Here is a 24,257-nt window from a genome sequence, read left to right as displayed (position 1 = left end):
AAAAAAAAGGCCAAAGGCCATCTTGAGTCTCCATTGGGAAAATGTTTTGTGGGCTGATGAAACTAAGGCTGAATTGTTTGGGAAGAATATGCAGCAGTGTGTATGGTGTAAAATGGGCACCACGTAGCAACATGAAAACATTATCCCAACGGTGAAGTACATTGGACGGAGTAATATCATTTGGAGCCGCTTTGCTGTCTTAGAGTGTGGACAGCTTGCCATCAACGAGGTAAAAATGAATTTTCAGGTTTATCAAGGAATCCTGCAAGATAATGTCAGGGTGGTTGTCTGCCAGCTGAACCTTTCTAGAAGTTGGGTGATGCAGCAGGACAATGATTGTAAACATTGAAGTAAATCTGCTGGAAAACAGTTTCAAATTTAAAAATGAAAAATCCACCTTTTGGAGTGGCCCAGTCAGAGCCTAGACCTGAACCCAATAGAAATGCTGTGGAGGAGAGCCATTCACAGCAGACATCCTAAGAATATGGCTGAGCCAAAGCAGTTCTGACATGAAGGATGGTCTAAAATTCCTCCTGGACATTATGCAAACCTGACCTGTAGCTACTGGAAGCGATTATTAGAGGTTATTGCTGCCAAATAAAGTTCTACCAGTTATTAAGTGCTCACATACTTTTTCCAAAGCATCTTTGAATGTTTGATCAAAAATTACATGAAACATTAGAACTGCCTGTGTGTTATTAGTGTGAGTATATTGAGTTTCTGTATACTTGTGAAAAAGATCAAAATCAGATCACATTTTATGAACCATTAATGTAGAAAACCAGCTCACATACTTTCTCTTGCCACTGTACCTCCTTTATTAATTAGGTTATAATAAATCCTAGATACTAATCCATCCATTTGCTAAATATCATCTGGCAATCCAGTTTTCTAGCTTCTGCACACATTTAAACCAGCTCAGACTGTTCCTGCAGCACGGAGCACAAAGTACCAAACAGACCTGGATGGGGCATTTAAAATTAATATATAGCATTATCAAGCCCCTTAATCCAACTCAGGGTCAAGGGGACAATAGCCTTCCTTTAACATCAGTGCAGAAAACAACTACTGACATTTTGCTAATTCATCATAGGGCCCAATCTTGTAGACACTGACATTCATTCTGTGTCAGAGAAAACCTCCTGCAGACATGAAGAAACCATGCAAACTACACTTAGGCAATATCTACTATAGGAGAGCAAATAAATAAATACATAAAAAAGTATGATTTTATTAAGCTAAAATGAGCTCCTGATTTTGATGACAGAAAACAAGAAAATCCCAGTGTCTATACAGATTTACCTACCTTTAAACAGCTGCTCATCCAGCCGGCCCAAACTCCTCACACATTCTACTATTAAGAAAATGATTTTTCAACAAAGCCGTTGAAAACCAGTGTTGAGACTGTCATTCTGAAATAACATTTTTTTTTCTTGTTTTTGACTTACCTTTTCTAGTCTTTAATCCTCGTATGACCTTTAATAAGATAGAAATTTAGAAATAAAAGCGGTCCACTAAAATGGCCCTTCTCCACCTTTCATCTGAACTTCGGTAAAAGTGTACTTTGAGCTGCAAATACTGTCCAGTTTACTCAGGCTGACAAGCAAATAAACAGAAAGAGGTTTCAACAAAGAAAAAAAAAGTTGGACAAACAAAAGTTCTGTTACTGTACACATTCTGCACAAAGCTTAGGAGGGAAAAGATAGGATGATGTTTGGCACATTATATGGCACAACAATTTTTTTGAAAAGTCTTGCTTCCTGAAAAGATTTTGCTGATTGTGATACCTACTTGGTATGCACAAATATAATTTTGGTTTAACTGCATCACATAGGAACTCTGAGAAATAGACATTTATATGTTTACTGACAATAATGTATTTAGTCACATTTATGTTTCGCATAAGCTATTAAATTCAACAGAACTAAAAGTGTTTTGCTCCTGATTTTCTTTTGTATTCAATGTCTGGCGCATCACGTTGCAGTGACCAACAGTAGTCAGCAAGCATTGACGGATTCCAGTTGCCCTGGTATTGTTTCTCCATCATAGCAATGTCCTGGTAAAACCTTTCACCGTGTTTGTCATTGACAACACTGAGATTTGCGGGGAAGAAGTCCAAGTGTGAGTGGAGGAAATGAATCTTGAGTGACATGTTGCGCTTCATTGTCTTGTATGCTTTGAGAAGGTTGTCTGCCAGCTGAATGTAGTTTGGGGCTCTGTAGTTGCCCAGAAAATTGTCAACAACTTCTTTGAAGGCTTTCCAGGCAATTTTTTCTGGCCCAACTAAAAGATCTTCAAACCGCTTGTCACTCATAACATGTCTGATATGGAGGCCAACAAAAATGCCCTCTTTGATCTTGCCATCAGTTATTCTTAGGAACATCTGTCTTAAATAATGAAAACCTTTGCCTTCCTTGTTCAGTGCTTTCACGAAATTTTTCATGAGTCCCAGTTTTATGTGAAGAGGAGGCAAAAATATCTTTGCCTGGTCGACAAGCGATTCATGTGCCACATTTTTCTGTCCTGGAACTAACTTTTTATGGAGTGGCCAGTTCTGTCGAGAATAGTGCAACTCTTTGGCATGGCTGCCCCATTCACAGATGAAACAACTGTACTTTGTATAGCCGAGCTGCAGCCCTAGTAACAGAGCAACGATTTGAAGATCTCCACAGATGTTCCAGTTGTACCTGCTATACTGGACGTGCTTCACAACAGTTCCATAATCTCATATGTTTCTTTCATGTGTGCTGCATAGCCAACAGGTACTGAAGGGTAAATGTTGCCATTGTGTTGCAGAACAGCTTTTAGGCTTAACATTGACGAATCAATGAAGTGACGCCACTTTTCCCGGTTGTGATCACAACCCAAGGCCGAGAACAATAATTCTTCAATGTCACAACAGAAAGAGACTGTCGACTTGTGCAAAAAATTTGGTTATGTCATGATGTTGGCCTCGACATTGAAATTTTCGTACCTGGTGACAGCAAACACCATTCCTACAGTCTCGTACCCAGCAGCTTGGCTTTTGCTTTTGACAGACCCAAATCTCTGACCAAATCAATTCGGACTGTGTTATCAGATGTGGATCGCCTGATGAGCACGGTTCAAAATCCGGGTCAATGTCACTGTCAGTACCCTGCATTGCAGTTTCTTCATCTGGTTCATCTAAGGTCCAATCCTCTGGTGGTTTCGGAATTGGAAGACTGTCGTCATGTGGCACGGGTTTCATTGCTGAAGGCAGATTAGGATATTCAACTGACTTCTTGTTTTTGGCAGAGAAACCAGACACATTAGTCAAACAGAAGTAACAGTCCATCACATGGTCTTTCTGTTCTCGCCATATCATTGGAACAGCAAACGGCATCGTCTTTCGAGTGCCTCTGAGCCAGGCTCTCAGACTGACAGCACATGTCGCACAGCAAATGTGTGACACCCATCCCTTGTCTTGATCACCAGTTTTGCAGCCAAAATACAGAAGATAAGCTTTCTTCACAAGAGCAGTCATCCAACATCTCTGAGGCATAAGTTTATATTCTCCACAGATATAGCAGAATGTATCGCGGCTATTACGACATTGACGAGACATATCGCCTATCACCAGACGAGACATATCACCAAAACGTCTATAGCATCAACTTACTTACTGTTATATTGCTACAGATACTATACTTTACTATACTGATACTATACATACACACTGACTATCTATATTAACCAAATGAGCAGGATCGGTGTATGCAAGCCACCTTTATAGCATGCTGAGACAGCGTCAAGCTTGTTCAGACCTGCCCAGGCATTCCCAGGATGTCAGCTTCTACAGAACAGCTTCCAACCTGGCCTGATTCCATACCTGGACATGCCCAGACTGCACAAACCGTTGTTGATAAGTCATGAGAAAACTTAAGATTTCTCTGAAAAGGTACGTGATGGGTAAATTGATGTGATATTCATGATCAGCACCCAAAAATCTATAAGAATCACCCAACAGTGTTCAAGAAGCAAAAACTTTGTTGTGCAGTGTTATGTAGGAAACAGGTCTACTTATCTGAATTTCACTCCTTTCAAAGTCATTCATTTCAGTCAATTCATAAAGATGTCCTTAAGTGAAAGGAAGCCATACTGGAAGAATACATGAGACACTTAGAAATGGACAGCCAGTTAGTGATGAATTCTAGTCAAGGCACTAAACAGCTGACTCATCAATAATAACAGCATGTCTTTGGGAAGTGGGAGGAAAACTGAATTATAGAGAAGTAGGATTTGTGGGCTACAGTTACACTCTCTTGGGATTATCCAGAAGAAAAAAATGACATAGACAGCCACCAGGCGTGATCAATGACAAAGTACCTCTAACCATGGTGCCACCTACATTCAGAAGAGCAGAAACCAAAATTCAAAACAAAAATGAAGGTGAAGAACCCTCAGTTTTTTAGCACATATGGTTAAGTCTAAATGACCAGTGCATAGTAACTGAATTCACTTGTGTGTAGTGACAGTGATGTGGCACATGAAAATTGCATCCATATTGACTGCCAAGTATAAATGAGAATCAAATGCAAATACAAAATGCATGTATAAAGGCAATGTTTTTTAAAAATACTCCAGTAACATGCTACCTGTGCTTCCCACATAAGTAACTGGTTTTTTTTTTTGTTTGTTTTGTGCACAACTGGAAGCTCTGATCTACTGTGTCTCCTTTCTCTTTCTGCTTACTTACCATTTGTGATTTCAGATCACATACAGAGTGTTTCAGATCTCCTTTAAGGTCTATAGGATCACTCCCAACATGATGGCATTCATTTACAAACCATTTGAATAAATGTAGAGTTTATTTCAACCATGAGGGTCCAAATGTTAGCCACACTGCAAGAATTGTTGGACATCTGTCCTTTCAGATGTCAGTGCATCTTAATTTAGTTTCATCTATTCAAGTGAATACTCTTAAATCAATTAAGGGGTCTTTGGAGGTGATGGGTATCCTGAAAATACAGGCAGAAATGAGTTGTGGAAAAGACAGTTCATATTCACACACACACCAGCTCAGAGTTGACAACCACTCTAACTTGCATGTCTTTGGGGTAACTGATGAAAATTGGAGTAACTAGAAAAATTCCAAAAGAACATAGAATTTCCACTCTGACAGAGACCGGGCCGAGATTCAAATTCAGCCTCTTGCGGATGTGAGACAGCAGATCTAATGATTGTGCCGTCAGGGAACATTATTAAAAAATAATATATAACACTCTCAAACCCATTTAAATCAATTCCAGTTTGCTCAGGACAGCCTATTCCAAGAGATTTGAGTGTAAGGCATTAAACAGCCCTGGACAAAGTGCCAGTGCATATATATTAGTAGCTAGACATCTATAAAGGGAGAAAATTCCTACACTTTCAACACCCTATCAGGTGCCATCATCAGAGGTAAGTGATTAGACATTGTGGCAAGTGGCTGAGGGTGGCACCCAGCCAGGATGCCCAGAAGGACCTGAGGAGGGATTACACCTCCTCCAGACCATGAGGGAGCGACTGACCTGGTGGCTTTGGGGACCACGGGAACAGAGCTTAGAATCTCAACCCTATAGGGGCCCATGGTCACCGCCAGAGGGCGCCCCAATCCCTGAGGAGCCCTGGCCCTCAGCACTTCCGCCACACCCTGAAGGGGCAGCGGAAGCTCATCAGGAGGCACCTGGAGTACGTCTGGATGTGTATAAAAGGGGCCGCCTCCCTCCATTCAATGGCTGGAGTTGGGTGGAAGAGGACGGAGCTCGGAAGAGAGGAGTGGAGGCGGACCTGAGAAGAGAGAAGAGGCATTGTGAGGCCTAGACTTTGGGGTGATTGGTGCTTCGGCATTGGGTTGTGTGTATGTTTCATTTGTAAATATTGTGTAATTAAATGTGTTATGGACCTTAAATGATGTCTGCCTGTCTGTGTCCGGACTGTTTCCCACAACATATAGGAATCAAAGACAAATGGGGGTTGGGGGATTAATAAGGTGGGGTTTAGAGGGTTTTTTATTATTTGAATGTTCATCTTTTTAATCCTGCATATGCTGGGTTCAGCTCCAAGTGTCTGTTAATGGAGTTTTCATTTGATTGCCACGATTCAGCCAGCTCTCTGGCACTCTTGGTATTAGCCCTGAATTTTACTTGCACAGTGTTGCAGTTAAACGTGTGTCCGGTAGAAGTTCTACGTACGTATACCAGAGACCATGGGTCCATTCTTTTGATGGCATTGCGATGTTCCTATATACATGTTGCAAGTGTTTTAGATGTTTGTCCCAGTTGGGCCTGCACTGCACGGAATTCTGTAAACTGGGTTTCTTGTTCTTGTGGCTGATTTATATGGTTTTGGCACTGGTAAGAACCTTCCGCAGAGTGTTTGCAGGCTTATGTATTATCTTGATCCCAGATCTGGAGAGGATGCATGTTTTACTTTCTGATATGCCAAAATGATAAGGGAGAACGTGGCAAGTGCAGTATATGTGGAACAAATATCTAAAACACTCACATCACGTGTATAGGAACATCGTAGGAAATGAAAACGCCATTAACAGACACTTGGACTTGAACCCAGCATATGTAGGCTTAAAAGGAAAAACACTCAAATAATAAAGAAGACCAACACCCTCTGAACCCCACCTTATTTATCTCCCCCCCTTACAACCCCCTTTATTTGCTAAATATTGCCTTTGATTCCTATATATCTAATCATTTTCTCTGATGATGACACCTGGTAGGTTGTCAAAAGCTTAAGAATAAAAAACTATTTTAAGATATGTGACTAATTTTATTCCCTTTGTGGATTTCTAGCTACTAATATGCAATCCATATTATAGACCTTTGCTTCCATATGTATATATTTAAATGCTGTAACCAAAAGTGGGCACCACTAAGCCCCAAACCACAGACACAGTAATGCCCAAGTACAGTTCCATGTTCAAATAAAAGATTTCTGTTCACTTCCAACACCTTCTAACAGGCACACCAGCCAAAATGCACAAATACAAACTTTTGCAGTATATCCGACCTAGAAATTGCTTCTAGTGTCATGCCCAGGATGTCCAGAGTACTTCTGTGTCATGTGGTAAACAAGGCAGTCCTACCCCGGTAGTACCCTCTGGCCCAACAGGGTTGTGTTTCCAGACTCCAACTCCCATGCCACCCTTCTGGTGTCCTAATCGGGGTTAGCCCTGAAGAACAAAGCCACCTGTTGTGTGAAGTAATTAACTGCTCCTGTTATGCCTGCGGGACCAGTCTGTTCATTATGGCCTCCTGTCTGGGCAGGAATCCATCCTTTATCTCAGCCAGGATGCCTGACCTTCCTCAATATATATTAAATGTACATATATAGTAAATTAATAAATAGGAAGCATGCCTGTATGTTCTTTTATTTTTCTCCCGACACCCCAAAGATGTGCATATTAGGTGAATTAGCATTTTAAAACAACCTTGAATGGGTGCTTGCATGAATGGACTGGCACTTCATCCATTGCTGTCTCCTGCATTGTGGCAGGAGCTCTCATTGACCCTGAGATGGACTAAGCAGTTTGAGAGTTTTATGCTGTTATAACTGAGGTGACGGACACCTTGACTACAATCAGATGTTTTTGAGTGTACTTTTTTGACATACTGTATATACAATGCAATACAATTTATTTTTGTATAGTCCAAAATCACACAAGAAGTGCCGCAATGGGCTTTAACTGGTCCTGCCGTTTGATAACTCCCCAAAAAAAACTCTTGTAGGGAAAAAAATGGAAGAAACCCAGGGAAAGGCAGTTGAAAGAGAGACCCCTTTCTAGGTAGGTTGAGAGTGCAGTGGGTGTCAAAAAAAGGGGGCAAATACAATACAATACACAGAACAAAACTCAAGTGACTGGCATCTCAGTCAGGATGGATGAAGTTCCTTTAGCTGTCCAGGAAGCCATTTTAATGAACAACAGAGGGGTACTGCCTCTCAGGGCCATGTATTCCCCCAGTATGTTGGTATCAACATCCCCCTGCTATATCTCCCATTTGGGCACACACAGGGTTTCACAAGGGTTGTAGTTCCAGTAGTCAGCCCTGTTAGGATCATTGGATGCTGCTACCCTGTGTTCTGGAAGAACACATGTGAGGCAGCCTCCTTCTGTCCTTCTATTACAATATTCTCCTGACTGGGTAAAGCAGTCAAATTCATTGCAGCTAAGATGACATGCCAAACCTGCCTTCTATAGCAATCATTTTATGAATTTCACTATATTCTATACACATTTACAAGGCACAAGTCAGGAAAAAAAACTTTGGAAAGGGTGCCAGTCTATCACTGGATATTTGTACACAGATATATTCAAAAACAATGGGTCAGTTTAGCATTGTTAGCATGCATGTCTTTGAGATGATGGGAAAGAAAAACAGAGAACATGGAGAAACCCCCGAATGTCAGTCTCCATTCAGCTAATGTTCAAATTTGAACATTGGAGATGTAGGGGAGGGAACAGCACTAATTACTGAGTTACAATGCTGCCATTTACATTGGCACACATATGCGGATGGGAGGCAGCTAAAGGGTATAAATGAGAGTAATTCCATGGCAGACCAGGGGGTGGTGAAGTGCGCTGACCTTTTTTCTCACTTTCCTACAGATAGTTCACGGGAAATCTGGCCCTGATGATGTCACTTCCAGTTCCAGCCCTTCTGAGGATGTCACTTCCAGTGTGGAACCTGTGATCAAAGAGCCTTCTGGTTCCTGGTCACGTCTTGGTCTGAGCATATGGAAGAGGACTCTTCCGCTTCCGCCCTTAATGATCTAACTTCCCTTGCTGGCCTTTAAAGCCATCATATTTACCCTAACTCATCAGTTCTGTTTTGGACTCCATACTGAGCACATCAGTGCGAACAATTCATCCTTTTGCAGCCAGGAAATATTATACAGGTGGCTGCCCAAACCTTTTTATTACTCTTGCATCTGTTTTTTGTGACAACATGTACAGTATTATATGTTTTATTCTATATCAATATAGTCATTACTAAAAAAGGTATATGAAAAATATTCAACTATGCTTATAATATGCCATTTTGCCAGTTGGTATAATTGGCCATTCTAAACTGACCCCATTTGGATGTGTGCACGAGGCTTGAAATGGATTGGCACCCCATCCAGGAATTGTCTTGAGTTGCTCCCATTGCTGCCAGCATAAGCTTTTTGCCCCTGCCATTCTGAAGAAGATTCCCCCTTTTGGTTTAAATTAATTAAAGGGATGTGTAGGAATTATGTGAATAAGGCTTGTTCAAGTATGAAGAAAATTCTCTACAGTATAAATTAATTTTCTCTATCATAGTGAGTGTGCTTTTCAGGTGAATGACAACTGTTCTTAATGCTGACAGCACAGTATCTTAGACAACTGTTAACATTTTTAGAAAATCAGTGTAACCATCACTATTGAGTCAATATTGTAGTAACAGAGGTGAACATTTTTCCAATGAACATATAATTTGAGAGATACAGTTAATATGTATTTTGACAAATCAAAGCTGTTTCTTCTAATCAATCAAGAAACAAATGAAAAGTATTTGTATATTTGCAGGTTTATCAGGTCACTAGCTGTGCTACTTGTGAGTGATCAACATTCGACCTCATGTTTTTTATTTGATGCATGGGTTGTCCATTTGTTCTGGTATAATAATAAGCACCTGATCTTTTTTCTCTTTGGACAGAGCTGTCCATTTTTACCACTCCTTCTTGGCACTGCTCGTCAAACTGACCACTTTTATAGTGACATTTTTTTTTGCTGGGAAAATGCATTAGAGGTTGCTATTAAATTGTCCTTGTTTAGAGACTCCATAGCACTGACAAGACATAATTTCTAGACCCTTATTTGGTATGTTTCTTATTATTTGTGATTCATGTTTTTTTACCATTCTTCTTTTTTAAATTTATCTTCCTAACCCTACCAAACAGATGAATACACAGATATGCAGACACACAGAAATACTTGTCCTTTCATTAAGGAGGATAAACTGATTTTTGTCCATCTGGTAGTTACTCACTGTCGGATGTATTCATCATTAACTTTTGCAGCACGCCATGTATAAAAATGTACTTTGTAAAATATTAAAATTATTGCATTTTTCATTCCAACAGGTGACATATCACAAACATTACCACTGCTTTTATGAATCCCATATCAAACTGCATATAGCAGAGACATAGGAACTTGATGGACACGCAGATACACAGACATACACACACAGAGACACTTATCCTTTTATTAAGGTGAATTATTTTCACATGAACATAGCACATACAGTCCTATATAACACAATTGATGTTATTAGCACAGCAAAAGAAAAAAACAAAAGTAGCCTAGGAAAAATATGCAGACTAATTCCAGACAACAATAAAGCCAGGTAGCTCCCTTATTCTTAGAACACTTTTATAGGCACTAAAAGGTCATTCTTATCAGCTCAAATTGCCACAACTGGTCCTTTCCGTTCTGATGGGCTCCACTACAAGGCTGCCCAGGACTGTCGTTTGTGACTGCATAGTGGTAGTGCTGTCACCTGACAATTCCAGGGTCTTGGGTTTGAACCCCATGCCCAGTCATTATTTGTGTGAGTTTTCCTGCTGTTTTCCTCCCACTGCACTAAAACATGCTGGTTAGTTTGTCTGGTGATCACAAATTGGCCCATTGTGAATGCATGATTGGCCGTTCTAAGACCTGGTGCTCTAACCTGCTGTTTGTCTTGCCCACCATCACCTTGAAACAGGTTAAACAAATTTGAGAATGACATTGATGGATATCTTGACAGAAAGAGTGTCCAAAAGGAACTGGTCAGAGGAAAAATAAATGGAAAGAAGCAAGGGCACCATTATTCCTGCAAGGCCCAAAACAGAGTTGTCCTAACAGTCCCCTTCTCAGTCTCACAAGCATTTAACAGAACTCTCAGTAACAGAACCATACCAATGTGTATTTTGTAGCATTTCAAGCTAAATGCAAAGTATTGCTAATGCTTATTTTATTACAGTTAAGGCTAAATGCAAAGATTATCTGTGCATATTTTTAACACTTTAAAACAAATGCAACACACAAGGAAGCTCCCGTTCAATGGACAGATTCACAAGACTGTTCAGTTTTTCTTGGTATACAGTATCATTTTTTTATCCATTTTAGTATATTAAAACAATGCTCTGCACTAGTTGCCATGACTGGTAACATACAGTATACAAAATATACAGTACAACGCACACATCAGGGGAAAATGTCTGAAGTATGGCATTAATAAATTCAAGAGGTGGCCATTCATCTTTAAATGAGGTACAGTAGACTTTTTTTAGATACATAACTTAACACTCAAAGGCTGTATTCAAAAAATGATGAAGAAGTCCTCACACTGCCTGTTATGAATGGACTTTGTTTTTAATTTTTTCCAGGCTTTTCCTGGGCTGTTAAAATCCTTTAGGCGTCATTTATGTGATTTTCATACTGAAGGAATGTAATTCTGTGGTAATTATCTTGATTGTTTTGAGTATAGATACCGCCACTTTGTGGATTCATCATGATGTTGGTCCTGGTTGCTGGGAATGTGACGTCTAGGGTCATGACATCGGGTATCAGTTGGTACAAAGTTAAAAAGACATCTTGATGGCTGCTTTGTATTCCAGATTGGATAAAAATTAGCAACTTGCAATTCTTATTTGGATATGTGGTTACTTTGTGTAGTTTACGTATTGTGATGGACGGCCTTAACCCTTGCCTGGCCGGGATACCCCTGTATCAGAAGATCCGGAGGTGTGACTGTGTTTTGGGCTTTACCTTCCCCGGGACACTAGAGGGCAGCCACCCTGGCTTGCTGTAGGGCCACAAGTTTGGAGCTTGGAAGCTTCACCCTGCTGGGGCCCGTGGAAAATCGCCAGAGGTTCGCCTGGAGAACTGCTGAGCCCTTGTATGCAGCACGACTGCCACACAAAGAAGTGTTGCCGGAAGTAGGTCAATGAGCACCTAGAGCACTTCCGGGTGCCTTATAAAAGGAGTCAGCACCCACTTCTCCAAAGGCCAGAGTTGGGTGGAAGAGAACAAAACTTGGTAGCGAGAAAAGGTTGAAAGAAAGAAGAGAACCTGCAGTTATCTACTGGAGAACAGTGCTGTAAAGGTGGGAAGCAGGGCAAAGCTATTTCCACGTGAAAAATAGAGGTGTGTTGCACCTGCACTTGTGTCCATGCCTGTCTCTGTCGGGTAAGGTGGCTGATATATCCCCTGGTGGTCCACAGTATATACAGCTGGATGATACTTCTGCTACCTGGCTCATTGCCAGAGGACTCCCTTTGTCAATGGATGTTTTGGCTGACATGAACTAGAGCCTTCATGAAAGCAAAAGAGTGTGAGTCCTTAATAATGCCTCACAAAGTCTTTACTGGCCAGGCCAGGCCTCTTTTCCCTGCAGGGAAAAGGCCTCAACTTAATTAACTTAATTCCATTTCAAATGGTCTGCATCAGGCTTTGCAGGCCTAAAAGGAATGTTAGCCCCAAAATATCCTTTGTGACCTGCAGCAGCACCCCAAACCCCAATGCAAAACTTCACAACACAGTCCTGGGTTCAAATAAAAACCATTTATTTCAGATAATAGCTCCACAAGGTTTCAGTTTCCTTCCTTCTATCCTGAACAACATGTAATATGTTCCTCCTTCTGCACCTCCCAGGCAGTCTCATCCATCTCCTCCTCATTCTTGCCACCCAATGGACATAGGGGACAGTTTTTGCCAGACCCAGGAATACCTCAGGTGTCAAGGAGGAAGTACTCCCAGGTCAGGCGGAAGCCCCAGAAAGTAGGGACAGCCCTTCCCAGCAGCTCCCCATGTCAGCGCCCAGGAAACCCAGCAGTACAGCCCCACAGGATTCCCAACAAGCCCTGCAGGTATGGGAATGGGCATACTGGTCCAGGAATTATGACATCCAGTGTGTTGAGGGAGAATATACTCTAGGCATGCAGCCCCATCCTGTCCATCCACTACATTGGCCTCCCTGCATCTCAAATCAGGATATCAGCACTTGGCACATCATCCTATGAAGGATTTGCTGGCTGGGTTGCTGAGGCCTGACCTGAGCCAGGTGGCTTGACCATTGCTCCTCTCTCTGTAGCTACAACCACTGTGATGCTTTCTTTACCTCTGGGTACACTGTGTTGCAGATCTTCTTCAACTGCTGCCCTCTGATACACAGAATCTTCAATGGAGAACTGGCCTGGGGAACCTCTTTCTGTAAACTTCACATGCAGACAATCTGCTCTCTACCTTTTCTGAATGCAGTCACCCACCAGTGCTTGATATTTGATTAGCTTCCTCTTGTAGGCCTCCTCCATCTGCTCGTCCTATGGTAATGTCAGATCCAGTGTGATGATGATCTTCACTGTTCGGGACCAGATTTACAATTCTGGCTTTAGCGTCATGCTGACAATATCCTGTGGGAGGGTGAGATGGCGTATCATCTCAGGTCATCCATCATCTCCCAGTCTTTGGCTGCTCCCAGCACACCGCTCTCCATTGACTGAGGGGCTTTTTGCCACTGCTGACAAAGGTATAGTAATAAGCCTCTGTCTCTTTGCCAATCTTTCTGCATTTCCAAGCTGCTTCCTCCAAAAGTCTATGTTGTTAGTTACTTGTCATTTCTCCAGTGGAATCTCCCCTCTGTTATAGCATACTACAAAAAGATTTGCTTGAGATTCTCTGGCTTTCCACATTGCTTGCAGCCCTGGGACTTCTCTCTGCCCCAGGATGACCAGATATCTGGGGATCAGAAAGACATTGTAGATACTATGGATGAGAAACCTTAATCTGCTGACCTTCACTTACCTCATATCATCCGACTTGATATTCTGTCCCTTAGCTACTTCCTTCTACTTCTATGTCCACTTCCTGTTGTCTCATTCCAACTGCTTTTGCTAGCCTTCTGTCTTTGATCATGTACTTGATCTCACACTGCTCCAACTAACTCCCCTCTCTGGGTTTTGGTTTTCCCTAGCTTATCCTTGGGATGCACCCAACATCCAGCCATCCCATTGCTTGGACAGAGTGATGTCCTTATAGTGCCTTCTGGACCCTGCCTCACTTACTGCTATTGTGGCTACACAACGAATAAATTATTGCTGTTGTTGTCTTCATATCCAGTCCTCTGCCTGTCCCACCACAATTTGATTCTTGTGGTATATTTGAGGCTGTCCTCAAGCTACCTTCCAGGATGTTCAATGGCTTATCTGATAGTGATGGTATCTCCTCTCCTTCAGTTTTGGACTTAGTGGAGTTGTTCATCCTCCCTTTCTTCAGCACCAGCCTTCTGGATGTACTCAGGTTGAATGTCATTGTGACCCATGTAACCACCATTTCTACATCTTTCAGCATCCACCAGACCTCCACCACTGATGTTGTTGTTATGGTCATGTTATCTATGAATATGTGTTTTAAACTGGAACTTATCATTGGTCCTTGGCCTGGTTGTTCATGAGCAGATGCAATGTAGCGAACAGGATGATTGAGATTATGCAAGCTGTCACTATCCCCACCTTAAGCGTTCCCAATTCTGTTGTGTAATTTCAAGTGCTGCTTTTTAACTATGGTTTTCAGTTTACGATTTGGCTCTGACATCCATCTCTTTTTCCTTTCTGGTCTTTACCTTTGCTTTGCACTTGACTGTGTTCATTCTTCTGCTTCTCACTCTAAATTTTTGAGCTGTCTGCTTTTTGAGACAGTCCGTATACTACCTTATTTAATGACCCTTATTTAATTCTAATCAGAATATTTGTTCTGCTTATGAGTAAATGCTCGGATGCTTAATGGACATATTTATGGTGCCAAGGATTACTGTGAGCAATGAAAGACTAGGAGTTGAAAAAAATATGTGGTTGAAAGGGGATCGAAGGCTAAAAAATTAGGAAGGCAAAACAAGCTGGGTGACCTATGTCAAAGAACAAAATGAAAGCAAAGGTCAGTGCTAGAAAACAAAGTCAAAACCCAAGATTAACCCAAGATTAAGTGGTGTAACAATCAGTGTGTGCTCTACATTGGTTTTAGCAGTAATTACAAGAGTTTACTTGTGTTTTTCCTGTATTATTCATCCCATTTGGATGCTCTCACTTGGTGAACTCTATGCATATGTCAGTCATCCAATGGTTTTTTTGTGACTTCTCAGTCTCTTTTTCTCTACTCATTATTCATGCTGAATATTTCAACTTTGTTGTTTCTATTAATTCACTTGCTGCCTAAATTTGTGCAAATGAAAACACCCATCAACTTAGAATGATATAAACATATTTTACAATAAGGTTTCTTTTTCTTCAAAAGCATTGCAGTATAATCTGTTTCAAATAGAGCACACCAAATAAGATGTTGCAGTTCTCCAGGGCCTGAGTCACCACTAGTTACATGGAGATCACATATATGGTTTATTAATGCATCATCATAATTTTTAAAACAGAACTTTCATTTTACTGTTTAAAAAAAAAAAAAAAAAATATATATATATATATATATATATATATATATATATATATATATATATATATATATATATATATATATATATATATATATATATATATATATATATATATATATATATACTGTATATTTTATATATATAGGGCGGCATGGTAGCGCAGTGGGTAGCGCTGCTGCCTCGCAGTTGGGAGACCTGGGGACCTGGGTTCGCTTCCCGGGTCCTCCCTGCGTGGAGTTTGCATGTTTTCCCCGTGTCTGCGTGGGTTTCCTCCGGGCGCTCCGGTTTCCTCCCACAGTCCAAAGACATGCAGGTTAGGTGGATTGGCGATTCTAAATTGGCCCTAGTGTGTGCTTGGTGTGTGGGTGTGTTTGTGTGTGTCCTGCGGTGGGTTGGCACCCTGCCTGGGATTGGTTCCTGCCTTGTGCCCTGTGTTGGCTGGGATTGGCTCCAGCAGACAGTTTATGGGCTCGAATACCTGTTTGTCCCCACCAGACCAGGGTTTGGCGCTGCCCTGTAATTCTTTCTCCTCTTTCCCTGCAGACCAGTCAACGAACACTCATCCTAAAGCCATTTCTGGTCCTCAGAAGACAGCCAACATCACATCCTCTTGGGGTCCCCAAGACCCCACCCCCTTCTGATGTCATAACCTGTTCTCCAATTGTGTATCAGAAGTAATATTCTGCAATTTTAAGTGAGCTGGGGATGAATGGAAGTGGCAGAAAGACTGTGTGGGATCCTGAGGCAGTCAAAAGAAACCCCATATGAATGGCTGCTTTGTCAAGGAAATAGCTTTATAACAGAATTTATAACACTGTCTCCCATAAAATAAATGTAAATTAATTATTTTTTCTAAAATTGCTTTATACAATTCATGGAGACATGAACCATAGCCAGGGCAGTGTAGGCATTGCTCATTCTGCTAGGCTTTAGTGGCACACCAAGCCTTTTAAGAAAGCAGATTTAACAGGGATACAGGCATCCAACTTCACCTTCCCCCACTTGCATTCCAAAGTAATAGACTGAACTCCAGCTTATAACAGGATCTGCCTGAACTTCATCTAATAACAACGATATAAATCAGAGGTGACCTGACATCTCTCCAGAGGCCCCTCTTCAGGCATCTTGATGCAGAAAGTGCAAAAATAGACTCCAGGTAGGACAAAAACCTATAATGCAAAGGATGACAACTATGATGTACAGAAAAATTGGCCTGTTAGAAGACACTGATTTTGTAACTGAAAGTAACTTTAGTCTAATCAAGAGAAGGTTCAACTTTCCATTATAAACTTGCTGCACCCTGCAGGGTTTGTAGAGAATGGCAAGTTAAGAGAAATTCTGGCACTATCACTCTGGGACACCGGGGTGGGGGTGTGTGATCGCTAACAATCCTACCTCTCTTATAATCCACAGCTCGGAGAGGGGGATTAAGAGCAACTGACCACACACCTTTGGGTCTGCGAGCTATAAAAAGGAGGCACTCCTGTAAGGTGGCATCTCATTCAGAAAATGAGTTTACTCAAATTACGGAGCTCTGACACTTTGACCAGACTACTCTCCAGAGCTTATCATTTCAAAGGCAACAGCTAAACTTTGTTTTTTTAACTCTATGTGTTATTAGGCACCTGCTATTTTCAGTTTTTTTTCTTTGCAAGTAGTCAAGGTAAAGTTAGAAAATGGGATTTATTAGAAAATGGAACCAACCTTAATAAAACTGATAATGTAATTTCTCAATGTATTCTCCACCCTTCTCAATGCACTTGTGCCAGCAGAATAAAAGGTTTTGTCTAGTCTTTGCAACCATTCATGCACCTGAATTATTGTCGAACACTACATGCCGCGGGGTACTACATTCACCAGTGCAAGTTACTGTGACTTGCTGGAAACCAATGTGAAGCCTGCTCTTCAATCCAAGTGGCGGGGGACTGCTGTCTCAAGGAGTCCTTTTGCTGCAAGACAATGCCTGCCCACCCACAAACTGCTAAGAACACCAAGGCTTGTTTGGAGAAACTGAAGTTTGAGGTATTGGCACATCCTCCTTATTCGCTAGATTTGGCACTGTGTGATTTCCACCTTTATGGACCTCTTAAAAAACATCTGGGTGGTCATCGATTCAAGAAAAATGATGAAATGAAGAAAGCGGTGCACGAGTGGTTGAGAGGACAAGACAAAACCTTTTATTCTGCTGGAATTCAGGCACTTCCAGCCGGGTGGCACAAGGGCATTGAGAAGGGTGAAGACTACACTGAGAAATGACATTATCAGTTTTGCTAAAGTTCATTCCATTTTCTAATAAATCCCATTTTCTAATGTAGAAGGAATATTTTTATATTAGCATAAAATTAGCAAATTAACATAAAGAGCTATAAAAAGTAATTAAAAGCTTCTAAAACATTAGATTAAGCATAAATTAGAATGTTAAGAAAATAATATAGGTCAAGTAAATAGTTAACTAAAAAAATCAGTCATTTTGTATTATTTTTTAAGCTTACAGCAGAATTGCTAGTGTGGGAAAGAACAGAAAAAAGAACAAAAAATGATGTATAGAAACCAGCTTAGAACAGGATAAGAAGATTGAGAACACCTGTGTCCAAGGATAGGAAGCTAAAGGAATGATACCACAGAGAAAAGATGGCTCTGAAAGGCACGTATGAAGCCAGCTGAAATATTGAATCAGCAGAGATGGCAAGAAGGCATTGCTGCCAAGGTCAGGTGATGTAATGCAAGGAAAATTACAAAATATGTTCTAACATAAATACGTTTAGAAAATTAGTAATACTAGCATTTAACCTAAGTACAGAAATTAAATGTAAATGAAGCATGCCAAGCAAATGATTAAATAAAGGCACATGCTATATTTCTTTTAAATCAAAGCTTAAGCTTCAGGTCACCATTATAAAAAGTTTGAAAGGCTTAGAAAAGCAAATGATGAGAGGAAACCCATATATGGAATCAAGGCCTTGGCCAGTTAAAGAAATAAGAAAAAACAAACTAGAAGTAAACAATAGACAAGTAGAAATACCGAGGGGCCAGCTGCAGGGTGAAGTCAGGAGATAATAAGGGTTCCCTTGGGAACTCAAGGTATGGGCCGGGCAGGAGTAGAGGGGAGTCAGAAAAAAAGAGCAAATGAGCTAGTTTGAACGAGGTTGAAGTAAAAAGGAAATGACATAAGAAAAGCCCAAAAATGGTAAGAGGAAGCCATCTGCCCATCCTTAGACCAATCAAAAATGAGGAAAACAGAAACTAGAGAGAAACAATGGACAGTAAAAATAGGTGCAGAATGAGCTAATTGAGCAAGGACAAAGTGATAAGAAATGATATAAAGTTTTGGGTTTTGAACTGTTCGAGGCTTAGCTCAATTTGGCCGTATTGGGTTGAGTCCTTGTTATTATTATGGTTATTTTATTGCAATAAAACTGTAATTTCTGTTTGCCTATCCTGAGACTCCTAATAGCCTTTATTTCAGGTAAAAAGCCTTCTGATGATGATTTTTTTCGCCACAACACTAACTTTAGCTTGACTCCTTCTTGTATTTATTTATTTTTTTACAATTTACCAGTTCACGTGGATGGTTTTGCTTATTAAATATGACAGTAATTGCAGGGATAATAACCAAAAAACGGAGTTTATATTTCATTTTCATTTCTTTGTTGTGAGAGAGGACTAAACCATGAAGCTACATTTTTTGTTCCCAGATAAGTTAAAAACATATAAAAGCCTGCAGTTGACCTGACACAGTTATAAGCCTGCTACACAGAAACAATCAAACATGAGGAAGCAGGCCCTTAGCTGGCTTAAGCCACTTAGAGTTCTGATTTATCTTGGCAAGTCCAAGACCATAAGGATGATATCTAATGCTGTATAGACTGGTAGGTTGAAGTTCTTGGTCCAAGTTAAGATATTTGCCACATGTCCCTTTTCCCTTAGAAAGATTTTGTCTTCTCAGCTGTTAGACTGATCAGATTGGATCAGAGTCCACTTCCAGTTAGTTTGGCCTGCATTTAAAGGCTTAAGATGGATATACCTCTTTGGACTGCAGAGTGTCTGCAAACAATGACAGGTCACATTTGATTAATATCTCTTATCAGATGAAATTCAGAAAGCAACTTCAATAAATGTTGGCAGTTCTGTAGAATAGTTCAGGAACTCAAAGGGGTGTCCTCCTGGCATAAATATTTCAAATAGAAAAATGTGATTTGTGAGTTGTTTATTAAATGCTAAGTATTCAAAATTATAGAAATGCATGTGTCAGTGGTGCAATTAGAAGACTGGATTTCATGTCCCAGGTGTCCCTGCATGGGTTTCTTCTGGTCCTCTGGCTTCCTCCAACAGTCCAAAAACATTCAAGTTAAGTGAACTTGCATCGCAAAACTGGCCCTAAAATGTGCATGTGTGTGTGTGTTTGTGTGTTCATTCTGCAATGGACTGGTTCCCTGTTTAGGATTATTTCTGCCTTGTGCCTTATACCTGCTGGGATAGGCTCCAGCTGCCACACAGTATTGCTTTGGATGATTGGGTTTGGAGGATTGATAGAACATTATCAGATGTTTTACAAGAACAGGCCATTCAGGCAAAGAAAGCTCACCAGTCCTGTTCACTTAATTTCCTAAAAAACATTGAGTCGAGTTTTAAACCTCCTACTGTCCACAACACTATTCGATAATTGTAGTCCACTCATTTACATACCCATAATCAGTCATGCGTAGTGAAGAATCACCAGTCAACCTAACACAAATATCTTTGGGACATGGGAAGAACCTGAAGAGCCCAGAGAAATTTTCATACGAACACAAGGCAAACAGGTACATTTTTACAAAGTTCCATAAAGTCACAAAGATCCCCATGGCTGTAAAACAACACTGGAACACATGAATCACTCAACCACACATTAATAACATTCAGATAAAAAAAGGCACAATGCAAAATCCAGCAGGAGGTGAGTATTTGGTATTTAGTATACTGTATTAATCCCTGAGGGGAAGCAGAGTTTCTTGAAACAAATGCAAGTGATACTGATATTCCATTTGCCTTGTGCAGTCAACATTACAATAAACATACCGTAATTTATTTCACCATTTTCAAAAAATGTCAGTGCTCATGATACTGATCCAAAATCTCTTCTCTCACTCATGTTGCTAAAGATTTAATGTGCTTAAAGCTACAGTGGCATCTAGTGGTCTATTGTGGAATAGAATCTTAAGTTATTATTATTTAAAGAAAAACTAAAAAATAGAGTTGTGAAATTAAACAGAATATTGAAAGCATGAAATATGTGTGGTTAATGGTTTATTTTCAGGATTACTGCAAATACTTTAGTAATTTCCAACAGATACTTAACCAATATTTAAAATTAGATAAAATAGTTCAAGATATCTTCAGCTCTTTTGTGTAAATAACTTGTTTCACAAACTATAAGCATGCCCTGCAACTAGACCTTTCCTACAGTTTTGGTGGAAGAATTTTGTCCCATTCCTACTCGAAGAGCTGCTTCAACTTAGAATGACACTTTTGGGTTTTTATTTGTGAGCTGTTCAGTCTAAAACCAGCCACATCTCCATAACAATTTATGTTTGGACTTGGATTGGGCCACTGCAAAATTACAATTTTCATCCAATCTGATGCAGACTTGCATGTGTGTTTCAGATCATTTAATTATTTTGCTACATAACCCAGATGTGCTCCATACAGATGTCCTGACATTTTCTGTTACAGAGCAGCAATTGTACCACAGTTTGTGATGGCAATTTATCTAAGTCTTGATTCAGCAGACCATTCCCAAACCATGATTTGCCCACCACCAGTCGTGACCACTGATATGAGGTTCATCTAGTAAAGGGGTCCCCAGCTCTGGACATGGAGGGCCCCAGTGGCTGCAGGTTTTCATTCTAACTCATTTCTTAATTAGTGACCTGTTTTTGCTCCAAATTAACTTCTTATGAATTCATTTTAATTGATTTGTTTTTTTAAGATTTGTTCCCCTGAACTTCTTCATCTTTCCTCTGAATTGCTTTGTTTCTTTTGTTAAATGGCACCCAAACAGAAATGAAATGTGAAGTGAGTGAGCCAACAGAAGACAAACTAAGTCAGGGTCTCAAACTCCAACCAGTTGCTTAATTAGGTGCTGAGTCTTGTTGTTAATTAAACCCATTTTTTAATTACATGGCTTGTTGTTGCTCTCATTGTGCAATAGCATACATTTCTGAAATTGTTCATTTTCTCATTTCTAAGAGCTCCGTTAAAATGTTTTGTGGACCGGAGCAGATCAGCATTCCTGAGACCTTCACCTTTCTTTACTTTCAGATTGTTTGATCGATAATGTTGGTCATGTTTTGCTAGTCATGTTTTGGTTCATTTGGTTCATTTTGGCTGCTAATTAAGAAAAAAATAAACAAATAAGGAGTCCGGTCTTCAAGAGCAAGTCAAATAAAATTAATTCAAAAGAAGTTAATTAGGAGCAAAAACAGGTCACTAATTAAGAAAAGGGTTAGAATGAAAACCTGCCACTGCCAGGAGTTGGGGACCCCTGACCTAGTGGTATAATGTCAAAATATTCCACTCTTTATACAGCATTGTTTCAGACCTCCCTATGCATCGATGTCTGTCTTGCCAGAACCCAGTTCTCTCTGACATCATTCTGATAGCTGGGTCAAGATGAGAGTATTCTGCAAGTCCTGATTCATTGTGACTTCATAGAAAATTCTAAACATTCTTCATGGACAGGCTTCCAGATTGTACCTATATTCTATTATATTCTAATATATACTTTATTTGATTGTATTCACTATGTACGATGTTTCAAATATTAACATGCTATTCCATGTTAATATTCCATACCTTTGATGACCACTAATGAAATGAATATGTTGTGTTTTCTAAGAACATTATCTAAAAAACTAAATAAAATCATTTCTAACTTAGAACAATGTGAAATATTCAATTTTTTTATTAAAACAATTATTGAAAAGTGTTACTAAATTATATTTTAATAGATGTTCCTTATTACATCATTGCTTATGAGATCAACCTCATGATGTACTTTTTGACTTCACGGAAAATTATAAACTTGGAGAGATTATATGCACAAAGAATGGCTTCTGTTCTGTTCAGAGCAATGCTGATCAGTGCAGCCCTGACTGTAGTTTGGTGTAACCCTGGAGTCTTGGAAATGGGTTGATAAATCTTTCCAGTCCAATTGACATCAATAACTTATTCCTGAGGCACTTTTAAAAACCTCTTTTTCATAATAATATTACATATTTGATTTATTTGCATGCCAAGCAAATGACAGAACTACCAAACTTTGGTTCAGTCTTTTACATAACAGTACATACCAAAATGCCAGATTTAAACAGTGGCAAAAACTTTTTATAGTAATCAATTCTTTTATGAGACAGTTTTACAGGATATATAAGTAGGCATGTCCGGCACCCCCATATGAATAACATTATGGCATCTGCAGGGTACAACTGAGCCAGATGCCAGTGTTACCTGTAATAAAAAGCAAGTATTATTCATGTAACATCTTACATCATGCCTCAACATATGTATTTACATTCAGCAAGGGTGTCACATTTACACCCTGGAGGGCTGCTGCTAATTTAACTTTGACTTCTTTTGCCTTAATTGTTATTGACTTACTTTTTTTTCCTTTAGCCACATCCAAACAATTCTGGGATGCAACGTAAACTAACAGATGACCAGCAAACTCTACAGTCTCAAAAAGTCCACCATTTTTACTTTATTCAATCTCACATGCAGCTGTTAATCAATCCCGTTATTTACTTATGTGGCTGTTAGTGCTCCCATTCAGCCATACCACTCCTTTCCAAGAGTGATTGTTGTTTCCTGAGATCAACATTCAAATGCTTTGTCAACCACTACAGATCAGTATTTCTCAAACCTTAATTTTTTTCATTTGAAATATTTGATTCAGAAATATCCTCTTTAATAAAATCCCTGTGTGCGTCCATGTGTTTGTGTGTGTGTGTCTTCTGGTGAAGTGCACATGCGCGGGGCACGGTGCGATGCTTCAAAGGCCGCCTGACGCGTCACACAAGACAGAGAGGGCGGGACCTATAAAATATCGCGCCGCCGATCCAATCGGATTTCGGTAAATGAGGTAAGACCTAAAACATAATGAACGAAAAATCCAATCGGGTACTGAGACGTGGAGACCAGCTTCCCCAAAGAGGTGGGATTAGTGTTTGTTGTTCACTCTGAGGATGTCAGATTTGTGATTAACAAACTTGGCCCGGTAAAGTGTAAAGTGTTTTTCCTAAATATATGAATTTTCATGATATTACAATAGGATGACTTTTAAAAGTAAATTTACTTTCGCACACATAAAATCCGTTGCTGGGGAGACGCCATACATACAATAATCAGCTGCACGCCAGCACAGATTAAAATACTTGCTGGAGAGACGTATTACTGTGAGAGAAAATTAAAGGCACACAGTACAGTGATGCATATTACAGCCACATACAAGCCAGTATTACTGTAACAGAAAATAGACGGTCCTTTGCCATTTAATATAGACTGTTCCTACTAATGTTTATGCACTACTATTCTAGCGCCCGTTATTGTAACGGGCTTAATGTCTAGTATTCTATAAAAGACATCAATGCAAATGGGATCTGTCAGTTAGGTTGGTTATCTGTTGGCTAATTTTACATCTCATTATTGTATGGCTGCTTCTTAAAGAAAAAAATGGAACAATTAAAATGAAAGTCAATTAAAATTAAGGTTACACAATATGTTCTATTAACATTAGTAATCAGTTTCTAAAGT

The 24,257-nt window shown here is 39.9% G+C and overlaps 1 protein-coding gene across 3 annotated transcripts in view; it reads right to left on the bottom strand.

Annotated features, from left to right (window-relative positions):
- The window catches only part of asgr1a (asialoglycoprotein receptor 1a), a 59,543-nt gene extending 57,942 nt beyond the window's left edge, over window positions 1–1,601 (bottom strand). The window contains exon 1 of one of the 3 annotated variants that reach the window (XM_028798309.2): window positions 1,449–1,601. The gene's annotated coding sequence lies outside the window, so the exon portion shown is untranslated. Of the gene's footprint in view, window positions 1–1,306; window positions 1,426–1,448 lie in introns of those variants that run through there. The other 2 variants (XM_028798312.2, XM_028798311.2) reach the window with 2 other exon arrangements.
- Window positions 1,602–24,257: the final 22,656 nt, after the last annotated feature.

Source organism: Erpetoichthys calabaricus, chromosome 3 (genome assembly GCF_900747795.2).
Source record: "Erpetoichthys calabaricus chromosome 3, fErpCal1.3, whole genome shotgun sequence".
NCBI lineage: Eukaryota > Metazoa > Chordata > Cladistia > Polypteriformes > Polypteridae > Erpetoichthys > Erpetoichthys calabaricus.
The sequence above is the reverse complement of the archived record's forward strand: the minus strand, read 5'-3'. Positions and strand labels throughout refer to the sequence as shown.